Here is a 25,150-nt window from a genome sequence, read left to right on the forward strand (position 1 = left end):
GGTTCTCATAGTGAATAAAAGAGAAAAAAATTCCCTAGTGATTCCAGCAAGGGCAGTGGAAAAGAACCATTTTGTAACATGTAAGAGTATTCTCTGCTTCTTAGAAGCAACTATTTGAGAGTATAACTGGCTGAGGTTTCTTAGACCCAACATTCACCAAGATAAACTGTATTCTGAGAAAAAAAAATCAAATTTTGGAATAGAAATCATACAAAGTATATTCTCAGGTCACTATGGTATTAAATCACAATGAAATTCCATCAGTAATAAAATGGTATATGAAAAATCTCAAATATTTAAGCAGTAAATAAGACAATTTGAAATAACCTATGGGTCAAAGAAATATAATTTTTTAAAAGATTTTATTTATTTATTTGAAAAAGTGAGCACAAGCAGAGGGGGAAGTTCAAAGACATAGAGAAAGGAAGAAGCAGACTCCCCTCTGAGTGGACTGAACCACCCAGGCACCCCAAAACAAAATTTTTAAAAATTATTTTAAATTAAATGGAAATATAAATAATAAAAAATTATGTGATAGAGTGAAAGCAGAGATCAGAGAGAAATTTATAACATTGAATACGTATTTAGAAAAGAAGAAATTTCTAAAATCAACAATGTAACTTTCCATTTTAGGACACTAGAAAAATTAGACAAAACTTAATCTAAAGTAACTAGAAGAATAAAAATAAAAATAAGATCAGAAGTCATTGAAATTGAAAACATGAACTCAATGGGAAAGTTAACAAGGCAAAAACTTATTCTTTGAAATAATAAAGCTTATAAAGCTCTAGTCATGAAAAAAAAAGAGAATACACAAATTACTAATATCAGAAATGAAAAGTGGTGTTCAATACTGATCCCATGCACATTAAAAGGATAATAAAGAAATATCATGGACAATTCTTACAGTCACAACTTTGATAATTTAGATGAAATGGACAAATTTGTTGAAAGACAACACCTACCAAAACTCATACAAAGAGAAATAAATAATCTGAATAGAATTTTATTTATGAAATGAATTTAAGCAACAACCATAAACTCTTCCAAAACTAAAAGAACAACACCCAGATAGGTTAACCATAAATGAATGCTATCAAACATTTAAGAAGAAATAATACCAGTTTTCTCAGCAGAAAGAACACTTCCCTTATGTATTCTGAGATCAACATTAACCTAAAATCTAAACCATAGAATGGTGTCACAAAAAGTAAGTCACAGACTAAAATCTTTCATAACGATAAATGTAAAATTCCTACACCAAAACATTAGCAAATATAATCTAATAATGTATAATAAAAATATACACCACAGTTATTGAGATTTATTAAAGGTATGCAGGCCAATTTCAACATTTGAAACTCGGTTAATATAATTCACATTAACAGGGTAAAGAAAATAATCACATTTCATATCAAAAAATTTAAAAAAAAAGCATTTGGCATATTCACCACCCATTTATTATAAAAATTCTCAGCAAAGTAGGAGTGCAGAGGAATTTCCTCAACTTGATAAAATCTACAAAAAAAAAAAATCTATAGCTAACATCACACTTGATGGTAAGGAACTAAATGCCTTCTCCCTAAACTGATAATGAGGTAAGGATATTTCTTTTATCACTCTCATTCAACATATACTGGGAAGTCTTAGCTAATACAATAAGACAAATAAAGGAAATAAAAGGTATACAGATTTGAGAAGGTAGAAACTAAAGCTGTCTTTTTCACAAAACACATGATTGTTTATGTAGAAAATCTAAAGAATCAATCAAAAAACTTCTTGAGCTTAAAAAGTGACTATAGCAAGGTGCAAGACAGAGGTTAATATACAAAAAAAATGAATTGTTTTACTCAATGAACACTTGGAATTTGAAATTAAAAACAATGCAATTTACATTACCAGCAAAAATGAAATATTTAGGTGTAAATATAGCCATTGTAATATATGTAGAAGATCTGTATGAGGAGAACTATAACAATCTGATGAAAGGAATAGAAGAAGATCTATGTAAATGGAGAGATATTCCATCATGGAGAGGATTCCACATTCCTACTGAGAACTCAGTTTTGCCAAAATATTAGTTCTTCCCAACTTGATCGAAAGATTCGACATAATCCCAATCAAAATCCCAGGAAGTTATTGTGTGGATATCAGCCTGATTACAAAGTTTGTATGGAAAGGCAAAAGACTCAGAATTGTAGACACAATACTGAAAAAGAAGAATTTCAGAGGACTGAGATAACTGGACCTCACGACTTACTATAAAGCTGCAATCACAAAGACTGTGGTATTGGTGGAAGAATAGACAGGTTAATAAAACAGAATAGAGAGCCCAGGTACAGACCCAAACGAATGTAGTCAACTGACTATATTTCAAATATACAGTTGAGCAGCTGGGTATGCATGCGCCACGATGACTCTTAGACACAAGTGGAAACTGAAATCTATAAAATGTTCTTGGGGACTTTAGGCCCATGAAACCTACCAATTGCCTCTCCACTATGCTGAAATCACTAATTGGTAAAAATGCTACTCTTTAAGCAGTTTTGTGTAAGTAATTTTATCTATAGGGAAAAAAAATCAGAAGATGAGGAATACTTAGATCTACAAAATACACATTTACGGTAACAAGTTTCCAAGCTTATCAAATTATTAACTTCCTCCATCCCCAATAAGTTTTTTTATGGTTAAAATGGGTCATTTCTTTTCCTTTCTAGCTTTTCTTAAAAAATGATTTCACATAAGAATGTGGAATGTTTTTTGAGGTCACATGTAAAATTTGAGTCCATTTTGTTAAATCAGGATCCATTTACTCAAGATTACACTGTCTTTAGAATACAGAATATTACCATCCTGTCCTACTTTATCTTATAAAGCCAAGACACATAGTAAAATGAATATGGTCCCTTTTCTCCACAGATAGCATGTAATGAAATAAGAAAATATATCATACTGGCAAAAAACAGCTCAATTACAGATCATTTTTCAACTAAAAAAATTGCAGGACATTTGCCTTATTACTTAATAGCATAGTACATAGAGCTGCCCTTAAAATAAATGATTGGCATAATGTTGCATAGATTAATGCTGCTCAACTATGAAAATAAAAGCCTTCTTTTTTCTAAGATTTTATTTATTTGAGAGAGTGAGAGGGGGAGAGAGAGAGAGAGAGTGTGTGTGTGTGTGTGTGTGTGTGTGTGTGTACAAACAGGAGTGGGGCAAAGGGAGAAAGAGAAGACTCCCCACTGAGCAGGGAGCCTGGCTTGAGAACCCATCCCAGGACACCAAAATCAGGAGCCAAAGGCAGATGCTTAACTGACTGAGCCAGCCAGGTGTCCCAAAATAAAAGCCTTCTTATGAAAAAGTGCAGATTTGTGGTGACTTTGCATATTTGCTATTAATTGATTCACCATTTGGACTACGCTATATGCCAGCAAATCTGTTAGGCCTGGGGTAAAAAGATAAACAAGATGTCTTTGCCATAGGTACTTGGCAGTGTTACAGTGGAAAGAAAAGCATCAAACAGAATTATAATAATCCCAATAATATCCAAAATTTTACCAGTTTCTAGTTTTGTCTGAGTGGAAATTGTACAATCATGTGCCCCATAAGCATGTCACGAACAGAAAATAATATTCCATAAAATGCAAAAACCTTGCAAATATCTAGCATGAAAGATGTGTTTGGTGTGGCTGAACACCAAGTTTAACAGGGATGACAGCAGTGGATGAAGCTGAAGGTGTAAACTGAGGCCAGATTTTTTTAAAAGATTTTATTTATTTATTTGGCAGAGAGAGATCAGAAGTACGCAGAGAGGCAGGCAGAGAGAGAGGAGGAAGCAGGCTCCCTGCTGAGCAAATAGCCCGATGCAGGGCTCGGTGCAGGGCTCGATCCCAGGACCCTGGGATCATGACCTGAGCTGAAGGCAGAAGCTTTAAGCCACTGAGCCACCCAGGCACCCCAAACTGAGGCCAGATTATAAGCGTATTTATACCTGACTACCACTGAGTCATTCTTGTAAGACTCAGGTATCCCAGGAAATGAACCATAAAAAAAAAAATAGCAGTTATGTACATATAACTTCTGAAAATTAAATAAGCTATATGAATAAAACATTTGAGGAAAATTCTCAAGATGTTACCCATACAACAAAACATATGAGCAATGTTTTTACATCAAAATAATACTAGAATTCAGAAGAGTCATACTTAGATGCTCTGTGTCCATTAAAAATTCTTTTTTTCCAACTATTTTTGAACTTTTTGTTTGCTCACTTGTTTTTAGTAACTATCTCCAGAATTTCCTAAACCATATTATTCACCACCGTCCTTGAATATGGTGGCCTGCTGCCTCCTTATAAAAATTAAATATATAATCTAATAGTTAAAATATTGACTCTACTGAGATAGTCAAAAGAGGCTGGCATAATTTTTGTAGCTAATTTTACCAAAAAGGGGGAGTAATAGGATTATCATTGTAAAAAGTGTAAGATCCCTCCCCAGTCTTACTTCAAAAGTCAGAGAACCAGTTACTTTAATGACTGTAATGATATGTTTATTTAGTAATATGGGAAATGGGAGTTTAGTAATAAAAATAAGATAGTAATTCCTCCTCTCACATTCAAAGCTACAAATTTAATTCACTGATCTAATGTTTCAAAGAAACAAAAGGCGTCTAAAAAACAGAAAAACCTATTTCACATACATTTTCTTTCACTTTTTTCAATAAGTTTTATTTTGGAATAGTTACAGAATCACAAAAAGTTGCAAAAATATATATAGAGATGCCTCATGTACCTTCAAAAGTTTTCACAAATATAACATTTTCATAACTATGGTTCAATATCCTACCCAGAAATATACCATTCATACTAGCTACAATATATACTCAGATTTCCCAGTTTTTGTGTGTGTGAGGTCTGTGTGTGTGTGTATATATGTGTGTGTTTATCTAGTTCTACACAATTTCGTACTACAGTCAAGATTCAGAACTGTTCCATCACCATAAGGCTTCCCATGCTACCCTTGGGGTGCCTGGGTGGCTCAGTCAGTTAAGCACCAGACTCTTGATTTTGGCTTAGGTCATATCTCAGGGTCTTGAGATTGAGCCCCAAACTGGGCAAGAGCCTGCTTAAGATCCTCTCTCTCCCTCTCCTTCTGCTCCTCCCCTCCACGGGAAAAAAAGGGGATGGGGCTTCCCATGCTCCCCTATATAGACACACACATCCAATTCCATCCTTAATCCCTGGCAACCACTAATCTGTTCTCTACCTCTCTATCTTGTTATTTCAAGAATATTATATAAATTGAATGATGGAGTATGTAACCTGGGGACATTAATCACCATTATTTTCAATTTCCTATCTAGTAATTCCATAACTTCTGTCATATCTAGCTAGGTGTCTGATTCTGATGCTTTCGCCTCTGTTTTGTTTTGTTTATTTGTAGCGTGCCTTAGAATTTTTCTGAAAGTCAGTCATGATATATTGGGTAATGAGAACTTTAATGTGAGGTTTTATGTTGAATTCTGCTATGTTTAATAATTGTTACTGCTAAAGGTGCCAGAGGTTCAAATTTCTCTAATGTCCTTGTTTCCATACCCTTTATTGTCTTTGGATTTCCCTAATAACTCCTCTTTAGATAGAATATGCATCTTGTCACCCTTTCCAATGTAATCCATCCTTATTATACTAGAACCTTCTTGGCATGGTCATTAGGTGTGAGGGTAAGGAAATGTTCTAGAATCTGATGATTAAATCTTAGCTTTTTCCCTTTAGGGGAGACAGGAAGAACAGACAGGGCTGGAAGAGAGTAGGTGCCTCCTCCTGCCCCCCCATGTGGAACAATGTTCTGGTAAATTATTTTTTCCCTAGAGAGTAAGTCTTTTATAAAAAATGCTCTGGGGGTATTTCAAAAAACTACTTCTCCCCTTCCTCCATTATTGGCTCTTGTGAGAATCTGGTGGAGTTCCTGAAGGTAAAACTTATGAAAGTGTGGACCCCCACTAAGAATGTGGCTCCAAGAGTTTTCCACTTTTTTTTTCTAAAGATTTTATTTATTTATTTGATAGAGATCACAAGCAGGCAGAGAGAGAGAGAGAGGAGGAGGCAGGCTCCCTGCTGAGCAGAGAGCCTGATGAGGGGCTCAATCCCAGGACCCTGGGATCATGACCTGGGCCAAAGGCAGAGGCTTTAACCCACTGAGCCACTCAGGTGCCCCATGAGTTTTCCACTTTCAAGTCAGTCCACATTTTGCCTCCAGCAATTTATTATACTTATTACATAAGTGCTGAAGCCAATGGATGGCTTCAGCGGTTCTGCTCCAGGTAAGCACATCTTGGACATGATTTCCTTGATTTGCCTGTCTTTCCAGACTTAGAAGCAGCAACTGCAACCTCAGTTTGCTGATGAATCTAGGAAAAATGTTGATTTTCAGTTTTCAGCTTTTTTTTCTGTTGTAAATATGGGAGTGATGACTTCAGGCTCTTTAGATGTCAGAACTGAAGTCAGAAGTCATGTAACCTTTAAGACTGGACTTTTTTCATTTAACATGTCTTTGAGCTTCATCTAGGTTGTTGTTTATATCAGTAATTTACACCTATTTCTTGCCACATAGTATTCCATATTATGGGTGTTTAATCATTCACTTGTTGCAAGATATTTGGGTTGTTTTCTACATGGGACATTATGAATAAAGCTGCTATGAACATTTTTTTGTGTGTGTTTAAGTTTTTGTGTGACTATAAGTTTTCATTTCTCTGGGATAAATGCCCAAGAGTATAATATCTGGGTTGAAAGGTAATTGTATGTTTAGTTTTGTTAAGAAAGTATCAAACTGTTTTTCAGAGTGGCTGTGCTATTTTACATTCCCATCAGCAACATACAAGTGATTCAGTCTCCCTGCAACCTCACCATTATTTTATATAAAAATGCTGCTACATGTATTAAAAATAAATTATTTTATTTTATAGTTGTGCCTTATAATACTAGGTTTATTCAAAATAGTTCACACTTGAAATTAGTATTATTATTAATAATTTCTCATATTTGTTGGTTCGTTTTAGTAGAAAAATTATCATAAAACCCTATATTTAAATTCTCTTCTGATTTTTTTTTTAAATTTCACATACATTTCATGAATTTCTGTAATGCAGTTCAAAATATAAGACACCGTGTTAGTTACATTTATATATGAAAAACACTTAGGGGGTACCTGAATAACTCAGTCAGTCAAGCATGAGACTCTTGGTTTTGGCTCAACTCATGATCTTAGGATGGTGAAATCAAGCCCAAGGTTGGATCTCAGTGCTCAAAAAGGATAGCTTGAGATTTTTTCCTCCTCCCTTTCACTTCCTTTCTGCTCCTTTCCCACAGACCCCCTCCACACCCCTGCCTCGTTCTTGCTTTCTCTCTCTCTCAAAAAAATAAATAAAATCTTAAAAAAAACTTAGAACAGTGTCAGGATTACAATATAATCATTGATGACATTGTGCTTCCTCATGTGATCTTTTACCTCCCCCCCCTTCTCTTCCCCAGCATGTCACTATTTACATCAGTGTTTATTTGCCTAAGCTTCATTATCAAAGATTTCTCTTGGGTTTCAATTACTCTATTAATGTAATCTGTGTTAATCATTGCTGGTATATTAATTTGCATCATATACGCACAGTAAATCAATTCTTCTCTTTAGATAATATGATAATCCCCAATAATAACTGTGATGATGTATATTGCAGGGAAATAGAACTTCGCATCTGTCAAATTTAGGTTAAATTTATTTCTCACAGGACCTCCCTTGTAAATGAATTTTATTGAAACTGCAAAAAATCAATAAAAGCAAAATCCTTCTTTAAAATTATATGGAAAACTAAGAGAATAAACATTTAATACATTACTGTACATTTTTTAGAATCTGTATGTAAAGAAATCCTATATGAGTCAATGGGAACAGATTAGGCTCTAGAGATATACAATATACACCTTTCAATCCACAGGTACAAAATTAATATTTAAGTATTACATATTCTTTAATTATAGATGAATATTCATACTTGCATAATACTGATACATTTTTATGTAGCTAAAATGATTTTCTTATTTTCTGTGTATCTTATAAAACCCAGACGAAAATCTTATTTTGGAGATAAATTATAAAAAGTAAAAATAAAGAATAGATAAATAGGAAATCTAATTGATTTAAATGAACACCCTCTCAGGGGATCTGAGTGATTCAGTAAGTTAAGTGTCTGCCTTTGGCTTAATTCTTGACCCTGGAGTCCCAGGATAGAGTCCTGCATCCGGCTCCCTGCTCAATGGGGAGTCTGCTTCTCCCTCTGCCCCTTCTCCTGCTCATTCTCTCTCTTTCTCTCTCTACCCCCTCTCTCAAATAAATAAATAAAATCTCTAAAAAACAAACAGAACACCTTCTTTTATTGCTTTAGTAATGCATTTCAATTTAGAAAATAAAAGGTTAAATATCACCTTTCCCATTGCCTTATTTGAATTGCTAAAGTGCAATGACAAGGACACTGAATTTGAAGAAGACCTCTGGCTTGTTTATTTAGAAGACTGACTTATTTATTTTTTTCCACTGATTGTGTGCCCCTTAAACAGATACTGTACTAGATTGGGCTCCATATCCCCTACATCTGTCTCTTCCACCCTTAACTGACTTTTTGTGACTCTCTTTACCATTATGGGTCATAACTCCCTTCTCTTCCAAAATGCTATCAGACTATATCCATTATTCTGAGCTCTCATATTTAATATAATTTCTGTAGTATAGAGGAGGGACAGGTTTTGGGGAAAGATTCCATGAGAAGGTAAAATGTGGAAGAGATGTTTTGAAGAATGATTCCAAGTTCACCAGGCAGACACGAAGAGGCACCCCTACAAACAACATTATGAATAAAACAACAGATAGTAACGTCACAACAGACAGTAACTTCTCTATGAATTGTTACTGGAATATGTCATAAAATTTATCCAAAGCTTAGAAATAGACAAGAGAGATTACTGGGTATTTTTAAGTGCATTCTGGGCTTAACTTTCTATTGTCTAGGCTGATTTATGACTCTGAAGGGAAAGATCTTAATGTGTAGATTTTTGTCCTGTCAAGTTAAAAATAGTCTATTTTTGATAAAACAAAATATTCTGCAGGCTGTATTTTATGGCCTTGTTAGACATTAACCAGTTTTTTATTTAATCCAGCCATCTATTAAATTGCTTTATATGTACCTATTTTTTCAAATGCTCCTTGAAGTAATTTTTAACATCTTGCTGATTCCCATTTCAATTAACGAGTTGAATATAATAACTTTTATGAGTTCCTTTTGTTTGAAGAAGAACCACAATATATCTTTTTAAAAATATAGGTTGACAAATGAAACTATTTTTTTTTCATAAATCATCAATACAATGCAACTTCTCTAAATACTGCCTTGTAAGCATTAGGTTTATAAACTCTGAGAACAGGGGGGTACCTGGGTAGCTCAGTTGGTTAAGTGTCTGCCTTCAGTTTAGGTCATGATCCCAGGGTCCTGTGATTAAGCCCTTCCTCTGGCAACCTGCTCAGTGGGGAGTCTGCTTCTCCCTCCCACTCCACCTCTCTCGCTGCCCCTCCCCCTCCTCCTATTTGTGCTCTCTCACTCTCTTTCTCTCAAATAAATAAAATCTTTAAGAAAAAAAACTATGAAAATAAGGTTTATATATAATACCTTCTGGACAGAGATGACATGAACAGTTTTATCTATTTATTGACCAAATATTAAGAAAGACAAGGACAGATCAGAAATTTTACATCTAGTTAGTTATAAGAAAAGCACAACAGTAATTGCAATCTAAATCTTATCCCACTCTTTCATTGAAATCTATTAAAATTTAGTCCATTATTCAAGATTTCTTTCAAATGCTATAAATATTTCTTAGTGTGTTACAATGAAAATAAAGCCAGAAGAGATATAAGCTAAACATGTAGTTTTATCTCTGTTCTATCAAAGAAACCCCATATGACTTTGGGCAAGTCACTTCAATATCAAATTAGATTAACAATTAGATTAGAAATAATGCATAGCTTAGTAAATATTCAGATTCTAACTTATGATTACTTCCACTTTTGAAAGGCAAATTAGGAAAAAGGCCATATTTGTGTATCTTTGAATCTATTGTTGATTATCATGTTGTATTTTTTTCTTCCATTCACTTACATTTCCACATTATAACCCATAACATAAGTTTATTATATCTTTGTTGAATGATATAATAATTAGGATGACTTAGGGTGCATGTAAATAAATGAAAAATAAAAACTTCAGTGAGCAAAACCAATATGACAATTTGCTACTAACATAACAAATTTAGAAAGTTCCACGATTGGTTAATTCAGCAGCTCACATACATGATACTTAGAAATGTGTTTTTTTAATATATAAAACAAATGAATTATGTAAATGATGAACAGCTATTTATAGAATAAGTATTGCTGATCAAAAGTTGAAATCTTGTTTAATAGCATACATATCATTTGGTTATTATTTTACAAGTTTCAGTCAGTGTGGACACAAATACAGTACCTGTATATCTAGTTCTAAGTTAATGCCTTTATAGTTAAATTTCCTTTGTCTACCAAAAGAACAATTATACTAACTTAATGTTTATTTTAATTTCTAAATTATCTGGTGTAGTTTATAATTAGTTTAATATAGGTTTACAAACTTTTTTTCTCTTTCAGAAGAACTTAAATGCAAGACAATATTTCTAAGTAGATATTTTTACTGTAAATAACCAAAAAATATTGCAAATATTAAATACATTTTAGACTATCCCATAAAGGAAGGAATCTTTCAAAAAGTCATATTTTATGTGTGCTAGCTATTGACAAGGCATTATTTTGAAATAGAGAGAAATTTGTGCTTCATTGAGATCTCTGTATTATCTATACGCAATATATAATTTCAGGTTAGTTATCTTAGCTTTATGCATGAATTTTCTTTTTCTTTCTTTCTTTCTATTTTTTTTTTTTTTTTGGACAAGCTATTTTGCATCTCTATTAGTAGTACGTATCTGAAAAGGATGCAGATACTGTTCTGTCCTGATGTTTTACTCCCACCCTGAGGGAAACCAGTTTTGTCTCCATTTCCATATTTGTTTAAGTATTACTGAACTATAAATGTCTCTATTCTTCAGATTCTCTTTTAAACCAGTTAAAACTTCTATTTCCTTCATTGATGGGTAAAATAAAATCTTTAGCATATGCTCATTTTTATATTTGAATGAAAGTCATGATTTTACCTTTTATGGAAAATTTATCTTTCGATACTGGAAACTACATATGTAAGACTGAGAAACAGGGGCGCGTGGGTGGCTCAGTGGGTTAAAGCCTCTGCCTTTGGTCAGGTCATGATCCCAGGGTCCTGGGATCGAGCCCCGCATCGCGCTCTCTGCTCATCAGGGAGCCTGCTTCCTCCTCTCTCTCTGCCTGCCTCTCTGCCTACTTGTGATCTATGTCTATCAAATAAATAAATAAAATCTTAAAAAAAAAAATAAGACTGAGAAACAGTGTGCTCCTGACACATAAATAAGTTTATTAGAAAATAAAAGTATAAGAACAATTTTATATTGGGTGGTCAAGGAGACCACCTCTATGTGATGACATCTGAGAAGAAAACTAAGAGTTAAACACCTTTTTAATATTTATAATTTGATTTGGAGAGATGATTCTGCCGCATATTTGGAGACGGCACTGTGGCCAGCAACACTGTAAGAGGGGTGATCAATTAGAAGAGTTTTTTAAACATCTCTGTGGGAGATGATGGCAGCTTGGATTGGTGTGCTAGCATAGGAGACAGAGAAAAGTAAACAGTGTAATGAATGTTGCTAGGGTAGTAATGTTGGTGGTTTAGAAATCATGGCTGAGACAAAGTGAGATAGCTATTAGAAATGACAAAGAGATTTTGAATGAGCAAATGGGAGAGAGTGGAGCAATTTACCAAAATGCGCTATCTACAAGGTGAATGGAGTTCTTATTAAGGGGATTAGTGTCATTGCCTAAGTTTTTTTTTATAGCCAGCCAAATATTTATTTTAATTTCACCCACAGATTAATGATTTTACTTATTGTCCAGGCGAATCATCAAATTTCAGGACATTGCAATGAATAGGTTTATTGTATGGTTTTTATATAATAGAAATTTCTAAAATGTTCATGATACCAACCACATAAAAGTAACATTATTACTGCTTGCCCTATATCAAGAACCTAGTAAATATATTCTCAGATAAAACATTTCTTTGGCAAACTTAGATGCTAAAATTCAAATTTAGAAGTAAATCAATATTCAGAGAAGTTACAATAGAAAATAATATAGCTAATATATTAATAAGGCCAGTGAAAGTAGTAAAAGTGTTGAACAAATTCTCTCAAGAATTGTGAAATAATGCCTATATTTTAAGTGGGTGATATTGAGAATAATAAAGCACAGAATATGTAAGAAATAAGAAGTGAAAAGAGAATGCTATTTTGAACATGAACAGATTGCTCCTACAGGCATTTATGCAGAAAGCCTTTTCCAACAGCTCTCAAATACACACCCACACTTCACAGTTCGGTGAACTCAATTTGAACAATAAATCTATACCATGACCTGAAGCTGAAAGTACTGTAAACCAACAACAACAACAAAAAAATTAACTATACTTCTTTAAATTCATGTTAAGGAATATTTGTGTTTCAAATAGAACTTCATTAAATAAAAGTGTTAGCACACCAATTAGAGTATTTATTAATGATAAACGGAATGTAAGAAATGTCTAAGATGCTTAGGAGAAAGTCTTTGCTATAGAGATTTGCCCCTTCATAAAAGCAAATATTTTAGAGTCAGTTCCCAGCATGGGATTTATTGGGTTTAGTAGTTTTCATTAAATTAAATTCTAAAAGGCTGAAATTAAATATCTTTCAAAATTACTCAAACCTAGCAGTATACCAGGCATTTGGTGGACCAAGGATTCCTCAGTTCAGAATTTGCTGTTCAGTGGAAGGATCAGAAGAGCATGAAGCAGGAGGTAACAAGAGGAACATAATGGTAAAGGCAACGACATTTTCTTCTCTAGCATGGAAACCATAGTTTTCAGTTATTAAAGAAAAACAATATATAATATATGTATGCATGCATGTAGGTATATTACAGATGAGGTAAATGATAGAAAACCTAGTGGATTTTTTTTTCTTTTTTTTTCCTGAAACAGTATAGGAGGGGCAGAGCCTGGCTGGCTTACTCAGAAGAGCATGGGACTCTTGTTCTCCGAGTTATAAGTTGGAGCCCAACACTGGGTGCAGAGATTACTAAAAACAAACAAACAAATAAATAAATAAATAAACTTTGAAACAGTATAGGAAGGTTGAGGACTTAATGTTCTTTTACCAACTCCTCTTATTTAATACAACTTACAATAATGCTCTAATGAATCACATCATTCCCATTATTCAAACTTCAAATCAATACTGGGTACATTACTGCAGTGCTAAAGCTAAAATTTAATAAAATACCTTGGTTTATATTTCTTGAATAAGGACAGGTAAGGAAGTCTTCTTTGAAATAGGAGAAATAAGATAATTCTAAAAAGATTAATTTTAAAAAGTCATAAAAGTTTCCCACAAGGACAGTAGTTTGTGAGGGAGGAAAAAAAAGAAATACAAAAATGTTCATGTGCCCATATATTTACTTTGAAATTTCTTACCTGCTGGTAGCTTCTTTGTTATAAGAGAAAAAAAAGAACGTTCATAAGTTATCAAGAAAATATTAACCCATTTCATACGGACAGCCAAAAAAAAAAAAAAAAGTAATAATTTTGCCAGTGCAAAGATTTATGAAAGTTAAAAATATTCCTTAATCTTCATTTTATATTACACTGTGAATGTAAAAATGTTCTTATTCTGTTTCCTTTGCTTCTGAATAATCTTATTTTTTGAAATATTTATATTTACAGTAAATATCTTGCATTTTCATACAATACTGCAAGTATTTTTATCCAAAGATACTTTTTTAAGCTGCCAATTAATTAAAAACAAGGCTGAAACAGGCACAATAAAGAAAGTATAATAACTACCTGAGGATAGTGGTTGTCAACATTAGGACATTTTGTTAGCTTGCGTTTGAAGGAAAAATTCCTTTGGTATTATGAAATTACAGAGTTTTCCAAAAATATTTTATGTGCATAAAATACAAAGTCAGTTTCATTTTTAATTCTCTGTCACATTTTCACTTGCATCTATAGCAGTAAAATGTTATAAAGTTTGTTTAATGTGTATTTTGTCTATTGAGTTTTTAAAGATTTAATTTGAATTAACAAAATAGTTTTAACATAAACTAGTCCTTAAACTATGAAGCTAGAAATATCTCAGCTTCTCTCCTACAATACCCTCATCTTAGCTAGGCTATGGCATTGGCCTCCAAATGAAATTTCTTTATCTTCATTTTCATCTCACTACAGTCAATTTTGTATATAGCTGAGATTATCTTTTAAAAGAATTCTATCACGACACACCACTCCAACACATTCGGAATACTATAAACTATTATCTTCCTGCTACATAAAGTCCCACCAATCTGGTCTTTGTAGCTCTCTGATCTCTTATCCCTTTTTCGTGTGCCTAACTCTAGCTCACTAACCTGACCACATTGGCCTTCATGTTTATTACTGCATTACTCAAGGTTTGTTCCTGCTTCCCTATCTGAGGACCTTCTGTACCTGTGCCTTAAACATCCCTCCTGCCTGTCTTCATATCATTGTATGGCTTGATCTTTGCTCAAATTTACCTCTGAGATAATTACTTTCTTACCATCTTCTCTAAAATTCTCACTGTTCGATCACTGTCTATGATTCTACCCTGCTTTTTTTTCCCAACATCACAATTATAATAAAGGTGAACTTGCAAAAAAAAGTCAAATAAATGACAGGGAAAAGAGTTTAAAGTTAGGAATAGAAACAGTGTCCTATCTCAGAGCAATGAAAATAAAGAATACATTAGTCATTGACCCTAAAACTTCAGAGAGTAATGATGACAAAGGCAACAATGTTGTCAGTGGACTTTCTTCAGGAAAGCCCAAATGCGTAAGAGAACCAATGAAAAGGAAATGAGGAAGTGGAGAGAATATATGTACCTATTATTGCTATTGTTGCTTGTTTGTTTGTTTGGTTTTATATGATAAATATTTTTTGGTCATGTTTATAAATTGAGGAAATTGTGAGTAGAAAGAAATAGTTAACTACATGGAAGATAGAAGAGATTTTGGTGAAGTAGAGGAAATTAGAAAGAGAAGAAGTCTGTGCAGGCATGGAAACAATGGCCGTGAGAAGGAAGCACTGTTCATCCTAAGGCTATGGAAAAGTACAAAAGTTATGAAAGATACAAAAGGATGAGATATAACCCTTACAACTTCATGCGAAAGTTTTGGAAGTTATTTGGGACCCAAATGATATGGAGGTCTGGTCAAAATATCATTTTTCCTTGTAGAAATTAGCTCTCAAAGTATAGAAAAGAAAAGGCGGACTGGAAGGTTGATTCACAGTTTGTATTTTACAAGGCAAAGAGGTTCATAAAATACAGGAAGAGGGAGTCAAGCATCTTGGTACAGACTCAGTAGAAGAAAAAATGAGGACAGAAATGAGTCTAATATATTGTCTCAGTTTGCACAGAACAGAATTCCATATTTTGCAGGAAATTAAAAATAGATTTAGGTATTAAATCTATGATCATCATCAACATCACTATTATTTTAAAAACAGATCTGTTGGGGTGCCTGGGTGGCTCAGTGGGATGCCTGGGTGGCTTTGCCTTCGACTAGGGTCATGATCCCAGGGTCCTGGGATTGAGCCCCACGTCAGACTCTGTCTGTCATACAAATAAATAAAATCTTAAAAAAAAAAAAGATCTGTTTTAGATTTATAGTAAAACTTCAAAGATAGCACAGAGAATTACCATCTACCTCACACCCACTTCCCCAGCTACAATTGTCTTACATTACACCATTATAAGGGATATGTACTGTCAAAACGATTTGTCACTGTTGATGCCACACTTGAGTGTATCTCAGGTCTCTCCACTGTACTGTTTCCCTTTTCCTTCCCTTTCCACATGTTACTTTTTGGAAGGAATCCACTTAGGTATGGCCCACACTTGAATGGGACATTATCAGCAATTTCCTTAAATGTGTAGAATAAATTATTTGGAATTCTTCTGCATAGTAAATTCGTCCCATCTCTCTCACTTATTATCTATTCCATCATTTGTTTATATCATTATAAATATGTGGATACTTTTATGCTACACTGGGTTATAATCCAATACATTGGTTTTTGCTTAAATTGTTCTGATTTTGCCCATTGAGCGCTCGTTCAGTTGGATCCCGTATCCTTTTGACATATTCCTATATTATAGTGGTTTTTTTTTTTGGTTGTTGTTTGTTTTAGTACTTCCTTAATTTCTGGAACCTTAAGATATCCAGGCCCATCTCATCTATTTTCCCATGGTCTTAGAGTCACTGATTTATCTGGAAATTTCTTGTTCTCATATTGAAGAACATTATTAGAAACCAAGATATGAGCACTAAGTATACTTGTTGCTGCAGGAGTATCATTGTTTCCAGACACTTTTATCTGAAACAGTGAGGGAATATATATGTGTTTTCTAATCAGTGATTATACAGATATTTATATATATTTTTAAATGTAACCATCTGAATCTATGTTTAGCCAAATGTCACTCATACTGATGTTTCCAATTTTAATCCATTACCACCTGGTCACCTAGCCTCCTCTTCTTGCTTATCAAACCTCTCACTCCCACTCCAACAATTAGAAACCCATTTCTCACAATCAGACAGCCATTTACTTAAATTGTTAAATTCCAATATACATAAATAGTGCTTTTAGAAATGTTGACCCATATCCTCATGGGACACTGCTTTATCACGTAAAGTACAGTGCTTATGCACCACTCCTTTTGCCTATAGTTTGTAAGACAGAAGCAATTTCCAAAGTGACTTAGATCAGCACCTCTTTGGTCTATCCCACCAAGGTTTTTTCACACCTGTTTAAGACATTAGAATTCTTTTCGTACAGCTTCCTGTGATTCCTGGCACTCCTGGATTTTCTAATTGATTTTTAAAAAATCCACATACATTCAGGTTCATTTTGTGTTCTATATGATTTTAAGGGTTTGGAAAGACACATAATGTCGTATGTCCACCATTTACCATGTAAAAATCACTCCACATGAAAAACAATTTTGCATTTTAATTAGCATCCTTATGTCATACAGAATAGTTTTACCGCCCTAAAAATGTTTTTGTGCTTCATTTATTTCATCTCCGCTCTTCTCAAAACCCTGGCAACCATTGATGTATTTTCTATCTCAATAGTTTTATCCTTTTCAGAATGCGTAAATGTTATCATACAGAATGTAGCCTTTACAGACTGACATTTCACTTAGCTATATGTACTTAAGAATCATCCAAGTTTCTGTGCAGATATACAGTTTATTTCTGTTTATCACTGAATAGTACTCCGCTGTATGGATGCATCACATTTGCTTTATCCAGTCACTGGAAGTCTCTGTTATCATAGAAGCTTTATTTTCATGTACTTTTTTTTTCTAAATGTCCACTGATTCTACCCACCTTTCCTACCTACCAGTTTTCACACTCTTTACACACAAACTCACATTCATATACAAATTAGCAATCTCGTCAAAGTAGCCTACGCACCTATTATTTCTCTACCTCAACTAGTGTAAAAATGCTTTGCCGAACTCCCAGAAGCCACTCTGACCTTCCTCAAAATCTGTTTCATTCTGCATCCTGTCAAAAATTCAAGCCAGATTTCATTATATCCCCTGCTTACCATACTTCAAAGGCTTCCTATTTGTTCTGTATAAAGATAAAACCCCACATCAAGCCTCTTCAAAACTCCATGTAATTTAGACCTACTATAATATGTTCAATATTTTGACTATAGTAGATAACAATAAAATATGTGACATACATAATAATATATTTTCAATGTTTCTAGTGAGGTTGCCTTTGATAATTCAAAAAAAAAAATCATACCTCACTCCTGTTTTAAATTCCTTACTATCATAACTCCCTAATCTCTTCAGAGATTGGTCATGAATGGAGGGTATTTGAGGATATTATGAGGTTTTTGGGGTTTTTTATTTTGTCGTCGTTGTTTGTTTTACCACATCTACACAAGAACTCATGACTCAGTAATGTTAATTTGATTTTTTTATATTTTATCTGTATCTTGAACAACTCTTCCTGTTCCAGGTGATGTTATTTCAGAAATGAAACTATGGTTCTTCTTTCATTTCCACCAAAAGCAACAAACAAATAAAGATTGTGTAGCAGATTCTACTGAAATCTGGAGACTACAGAGACATTTGCATTTAATAAACAGGAACAACAACAAAGAATAAATAACACCCAGGTAGACCATGATTTCTCTAAGCCTCTCCTCCTATTGCTCTGCCCTTCTCAGACTTTTAGGGTTTTGTTTTTCCTTTTTATAAGGGACACATTTTTGCCTCCTCCCTGATATTTAATTATCTGCTGTTTATAATTGAGAACAATTTATCTCTGCACACTCTATTCAATTCTTTGTGTAACTGGCATAGCAAAAGACTCACTAAAATATGGCTGTTACCTACTCCAGAAACTTCTTTTTCTTAGAACTAAGGAAGTAGGGAAAGTATTATTTTTCCATGTCCAACCCTTAGAAGCCAGTATCATAATTCATGCTGGTTGGAACTAGCATGAATTATGATACTTCATTTAAGACCAAAATGGTCATGATAGTTTGATTCCAAATTGTTTTTCCCCCCTTCACCAATGTTAGATTGCTTCAAGATACATTTTTAAAATATTCTTATATTTTTATTATACTTATATTATATTTATTATTATGTTTATATTATATATATTATATTTAATTATATCTTATATTTATCCTATATTCTTATATTTCCTACGACTATAATTAATTTATAGATGAGAAGCACATATACATATAGTGCTGGAAAAAGTTGATCAAAAAGTAATAGATATAGGGGGAATAAGTCTTTTCAGTTTCTGGACCCAACTCTAGTGTTTGAAGAGGGGTTTCCCTACACCAGCAAGCAGTTCTCAGACACTAGCATGGTGTCCTATAATTCAACCCAGTTCAACTTAATTTTGACAGTATCTACCTGGAACTAACATTAGAGTCCACAGATAAAGGTCTCAGGCAAAAAAGACTAACTTCCACTTCTCAGGCGCCAATCCCAAACCCATGCTGTTACCTGTGTGCTTGCCTTATGTGCTTACCTTATGACCAATATAGGTTCCAACACCGCCCTTCAAATCAGGATGCCAATCACAAGTCCAGGTTACCATTTGTCCTTCTGGTCAGCTGGCTATAAATCAGAACTTGCCACAGTCCCCCTCTTTGGGTTAGAGTAACTTGCTAGAGCACCTTACAGAACTTAGGAAACTCATTTACTCATTAGATTACCAATGTACTACAAAGAATATTAAAGGATAGGAATCAACAGTCAAAGGAAGAGATGCTTAGGGCATCTAGCTTTTAGTCTTGAGTTTCAAAGCACTTAATGCAAAAATTGGTAACCTGCACTTACCCTCACTCATAACGTTTCTTTTAACATTTTGTGACTTAGCTCCCTCTGCTTGTAGCAATGTTTGAAGTTTATGTATACCAAGTGATTTTTGGTTTACTATTACTACATTCAATTACTGCAATTTAGCAATATTGTTCCATAGATTTATGAATGATTATTGATAATACAGCCATCAGAACTATTGAAGGAATTAAATATATATGTATTAGATTATAAAGAAATAAAAAGTAAGTTTTATGTGAACAAGGAGAATAATTCTTTCCCTTTTCTTTACACACTATAGACCAATATTAACTGGGTTGCCCTCCACCTATTTTGTGATTTGGGGGAATCTTTATATTTTTATTATGGGAGGCAGTATATGCATGAAGAAGGTTGTTATTAATGTGTAATATTTCAATCAAAAGAGAGTATTTCATAATTAAATTGAATCTGACAGTAAACTAGTGAATTAGCATGTCATTAAAAAGTTTTATGCCTGTGATAACTTTCTTCTAGTTATTATAAAATAATTTTCATCTAAGGTTCTTAATCATAAGACAAAGCAGGACAGTGAGTCATTTTTGATAAAGTGGGAAACGGAATCAAAAGATCAAGAGCCACAACAAAAAGGGACACCAAGAGAAGATTAAAAGAGACAGTGTTGGTAGAATAGGTTTAAAAGATTAAAAGCTGAATGGAATAGAATTTTTAGATAAAAAGAAAACCACAAAGAGACATCAGGAATATGACAACAAAGATGCAGTAGAAGGTGCAGTCAAAAGTTAAATGAAAACGAAGGTGAATGCATCTTTTACAGAAATGCAAAGAAAGAGAACAAAGAAAGAATGCCAGTGAAGAGAAGGGAAAGATCAAAGATAGTCATATTAGATATACAAGACATTAAGGAGAAAATTCAACTTAATCTTATCAAAACAAGATTCTTGAGTATTAGTGAATATGTCAGATCACTTATGAAGCTTTCCAAAATGAATATAACAATCGTTTAAAAAGAGAGTATATGTACAAAAACACACACACAATTTATATATATGAAAAAAATTATTTCTTTTCATCTTTCCCTTTTTATTGTGGTACAAACACTAAGTGAGATCTAGGCTCTTAAATGTTTGTTGCATTGTTATCTACAGGTGTTATGTGTACAGTAGTATTCTCTAGAACTTATTTATCCAGCATAATTTCATAATTGAAATTTTAAAACTGATATATAACAACTCTCCATTTCCCCTTCTCCCCAACCCCTGCAAACCACCATTCTACTCTATGCTTCTATGAATTTCACTATTTTTAGATACCTCATGTCAGTGGAATTTAATGCAATCCCAATAAAGAACCCGACAGCACCTTTTATTATTATTATTAATTACTATTTTTATTATTATTATTTGGAACTGGGTAAGCTGCTCAAAAAAATTATGTGGAAAGAAAAAGGGCCAGGAATGACCAAGATAATGATAAACAAGAAAAAGAGAGACGCGTCTTACAGAAACCAATGGAGCCAATCTGGTAACATGGAAATTGAAACAGTGTGATATGCAAGAACAAATACAATGAATGAGGAATAGACTAAAGAGTTTAGAAACAGGCTAAAGAAAAAAAGAGATTCATGGAATATTGGAGGAAGAGTTAATTGGGGCATCATTTTGGAGGGCCATTTGGCAATATTTAGTAAGCTGAAAATGCTTATTTCCCTGGAACACAGAAGTCCTATTTCTCTCTCTATGGAGGGAAGAAGTTAGTCTGTGCTTTCAACACCATAGGTTTCCTATAACTAGCAAAGGCCTGATTTCAGTCTTGTTTGTCACAGAGTGCTGACAGGACCTAGATAATCTATCCTTCTGGGAGCTAGTAAGAACAGAGATAGAACTTTGGACTGACACTGAATATAGCCACTCCCACCAGATTAGCACAAACCAAGTGGATAAAAAAAAACAGCTCTGAGCTTCTTTCTAGAATAGCAAAGAGTCGTGCCATACATCCAATGCCCCAACCCTTCTGGGGGCTGCCCAAAGTACTGGCTTCTGTTTCGACTGTCTTGGAGTGCTAAGGAGACCTGAAATATTCTAGTCATCTGGGGTCCTGTGAGAAAGATGATAGTTTGATCTAGCATGCAACTTGTTGTGATAGCCCCTCGCCCTGGATTATACACAGAGAAAACAGGCAAAAAAACGCCAGACCCCAGCTTCTCCCTGAGGAGGGAAATAGTTGGACAGACTCTCTATGATCTAACTTTTCTGGGACTGCCCAAGGAAGGGGCTTTGATTCCACTCATTTCAGCAATGATGGAACCCAGAATATTCTAGACAGCACTAAGAACAAAGGAAGCAAGTTGAACTACCATGCAAGTGTGAAAGGCCTTCAGAATTTCTAACCAGACTGATTGGCAAGAGTCTACCACTGTATGAGGTCAGTTCATGAAGACTAGGAAAATGTGGCTGTTTTGTCTTTTGTGCAGACACCAACACAGAGAGTCAAGGAAAATGAAGAAATCAGGAAATAGGTTCCAAACAAAAGATAAGATAAATCTCTGAATGAAAGCATGGTATATGATTTACTTGGCAGAGAATTCAAAATAATCTTCACAAGGATGTTCACCAAGGTCAGGAGAATTTGTTAATACTTCTTAATATTCGCTGTTTTCTCAGAATTTTTGCTATATGTCTTCAAAGTATGCCTGTCTCCCCAAAACTCTATAAAATCTCTTCTCTGCTTAATCACTCTGAAGCAATTTCTGTGGAAGTTGTCTTTCCTGTTATACTCCAGCTAACAAAATGTGACTTCATTTCCTCACATCCCCTTCTTTTTCCAACAATCATAGTGGGCCCTCTGCATTATTCATATAGTACTTTTTAATACTATGTTTTCTTTTTCTTTTTTTTTTTAAAGATTTTATTTATTTATTTGACAGAGAGATCACAAGCAGGCAGAGAGGCAGGCAGAGAGAGAGGAGGAAGCAGGCTCCCTGCTGAGCAGAGAGCCCGATGTGGGGTTTGATCCCAGGACTCTGAGATCATGACCTGAGCCGAAGGCAGCGGCTTAACCCACTGAGCCACCCAGGTGCCCCAATACTATGTTTTCTTATACTTAATTATAATACTCCCCCTCTTTCATGAGCCAGTATAAAAGAAAATGTACTGTCAATGTATTCTTTCTTATAAGTTAGGAATTTTATGCCCATTGGAGGAACTCTTAGAATTACATACAAAGTTTTATAATACAAATTTGTGTACATATGAAAAAGATAATATAAACAAAATATATTTGTTAGGATGGTCTTAATGCTTTCACCTTTTCAGAGTCTGACTCCTCTGGGTCACGTGTTTTTTCTGGATCACCTTTTGACTTAAGAGACACTGATATATATGTTTATTCACAGAGTATAATTGTCTATATGCAGTAATAGTGATGCAATATTTCCTATAATAGTACTTTTCTCTCAAAATGTTTTCCAAGATATGACACCCTCTATGCATATTTTGATGCTTTTGCTTACCTGATCTTACTGGAACTTTTAATAAGAGGTTTTCAGAAAACAATTAATATTCATATTCTTTTTTTTTTTAAAGATTTTTATTTATTTATTTAACAGAGAGATCACAAGCAGGCAGAGAGGCAGGCAGAGAGAGAGGAGGAAGCAGGCTCCCCGCCGAGCAGAGAGCCCGATGCGGGGCTCGATCCCAGGACCCTGAGATCATGACCCGAGCCGAAGGCAGCGGCTTAACCCACTGAGCCACCCAGGCGCCCCAATATTCATATTCTTTCTCCAAAGTGTCTCTCTAATAATATTTTGACTTTCATAACAAGGAATTGCAATTATACTGTTGTACCAGCAGGACAAACAAGCAAGTGCATGCAAGAGCAGCAATGAAAATTCCATGACTGCTCTCTAACCAATAACTGTATGGTGGATACCAAGGAACAATGCACTCTGATTTTAAAGATGTTTAATGTGGAAAAACAACAATAGGCATCTTAGGGCTTTCTCTCACTGCTATAGTTCTTAAACATCTAACTCCTTCCTAGCCCACACTACCATCACTCAGTAACTACACTGACTTCCGTTAGGGACAAAATTGAAGATGATAGCAATTTGACATCTACTGATATGCTGGTATTTAGTATTAAGTCTGCACTCTGCTATGATATTGTTTTGGCTTTTTAAAATTACAATATGATTGTTGTTGTTTAGCATATATTTTGCATAGCTAATCTAATAGAAGCACTGCTTTGCCCCTCACACTTGATCCCTACTAGGTATTAGTTCTGTTGGCACTGTCAGCCTTTATAATGATCTCTTCAGACTTGGATGTAGTTTTAGGTTTTACCAGAAGCCACATGGAGTTCATTAATAGTCACATTCAGAAGTGAACTAGAACAGTGGCTACCACTCCACCCTAGTCTGTGTTTGGACTTTTTCCTAAAGGTCAATTTCCTGCTCCAAATTTATTGGCAAACTTTTTCTCCTTTCTTCCTAAAATGCATAATCTCTGTGTCTAAGGAAACCAAAAACACCCCAAAGTCAACTGCACTGTTTGCTTCTCTGAGCAAACATTGTATGTTCTCTTGCAAGCAAGAGTGAGCTGATGGTTAAGAACTCTCTAAAGTCTCAAATAATTAAGTTATTCCCTAGAGCTCCGTAGTATATGTATATACATTTATGCCTTCTTCTGCTACTTATATTTTGATCTTTTTTACATCCTTCTGTGAATTATGATTCTCCTACTGCAGAACAGTTACTGCATGTGATTGTGTCCATATTCAGGAAAAGGAAATAGTTTCCGGTACTTATTTTCTTACTCTGAGTACATCAAATAAACCTATCTTCCAACTTCCCTTTTCTCTCTCATCTTTTTTCCTTTTATGTTTTTCTTCTTCTTTTGTCCCAACATATCTGAATTTTTTCCTTCTTTATTTTCTGTCAGTACATTTTTTTGCTCTTGATGGTCAATATACCATGTTCTTTGGGGACTTTGCATCAATTTGCACATTTCTATAACTCAGATTATAACATGTTTGGAGTACCAACATTGACACTTGTCTAGAGCCCAAGGTCAAGCTGAATTTACTTTTGAAAAAGACACATCTACTGAGGAAAAAATGTATTGTCCTATGTTGGTCACAAAGAAAGAAAATTCTTTCAAGAGGAAGAGAAAAATTATAATTAGCCTGCACATGCAAAATAACTTTAGAAAAATGAATAAAACAAACTCACCAGGTAGTTATACTGCATGCTAGAGAAGAAAAATAGAAAAAAAAAATTCATTGACCCAAGATGGGCTGTTAAGTATGCTCCTCCAGATGCAAGCAAAATGAAAAACTAAAAGTGCTGGCTTTCAAAAACAAACTTTTTTTTTTCCACCCTAAGGTAATACCTACATTGAGAAAGATCTTTTGAGATGTATTATTGTGTTTGCCTTATCTATGCACATTCACTTGCCTCTGATGAGACCTAAAGTGTACATTTCTGAAATAACCTACAGATAG

Source organism: Lutra lutra, chromosome 6, assembly GCF_902655055.1.
Source record: "Lutra lutra chromosome 6, mLutLut1.2, whole genome shotgun sequence".
NCBI lineage: Eukaryota > Metazoa > Chordata > Mammalia > Carnivora > Mustelidae > Lutra > Lutra lutra.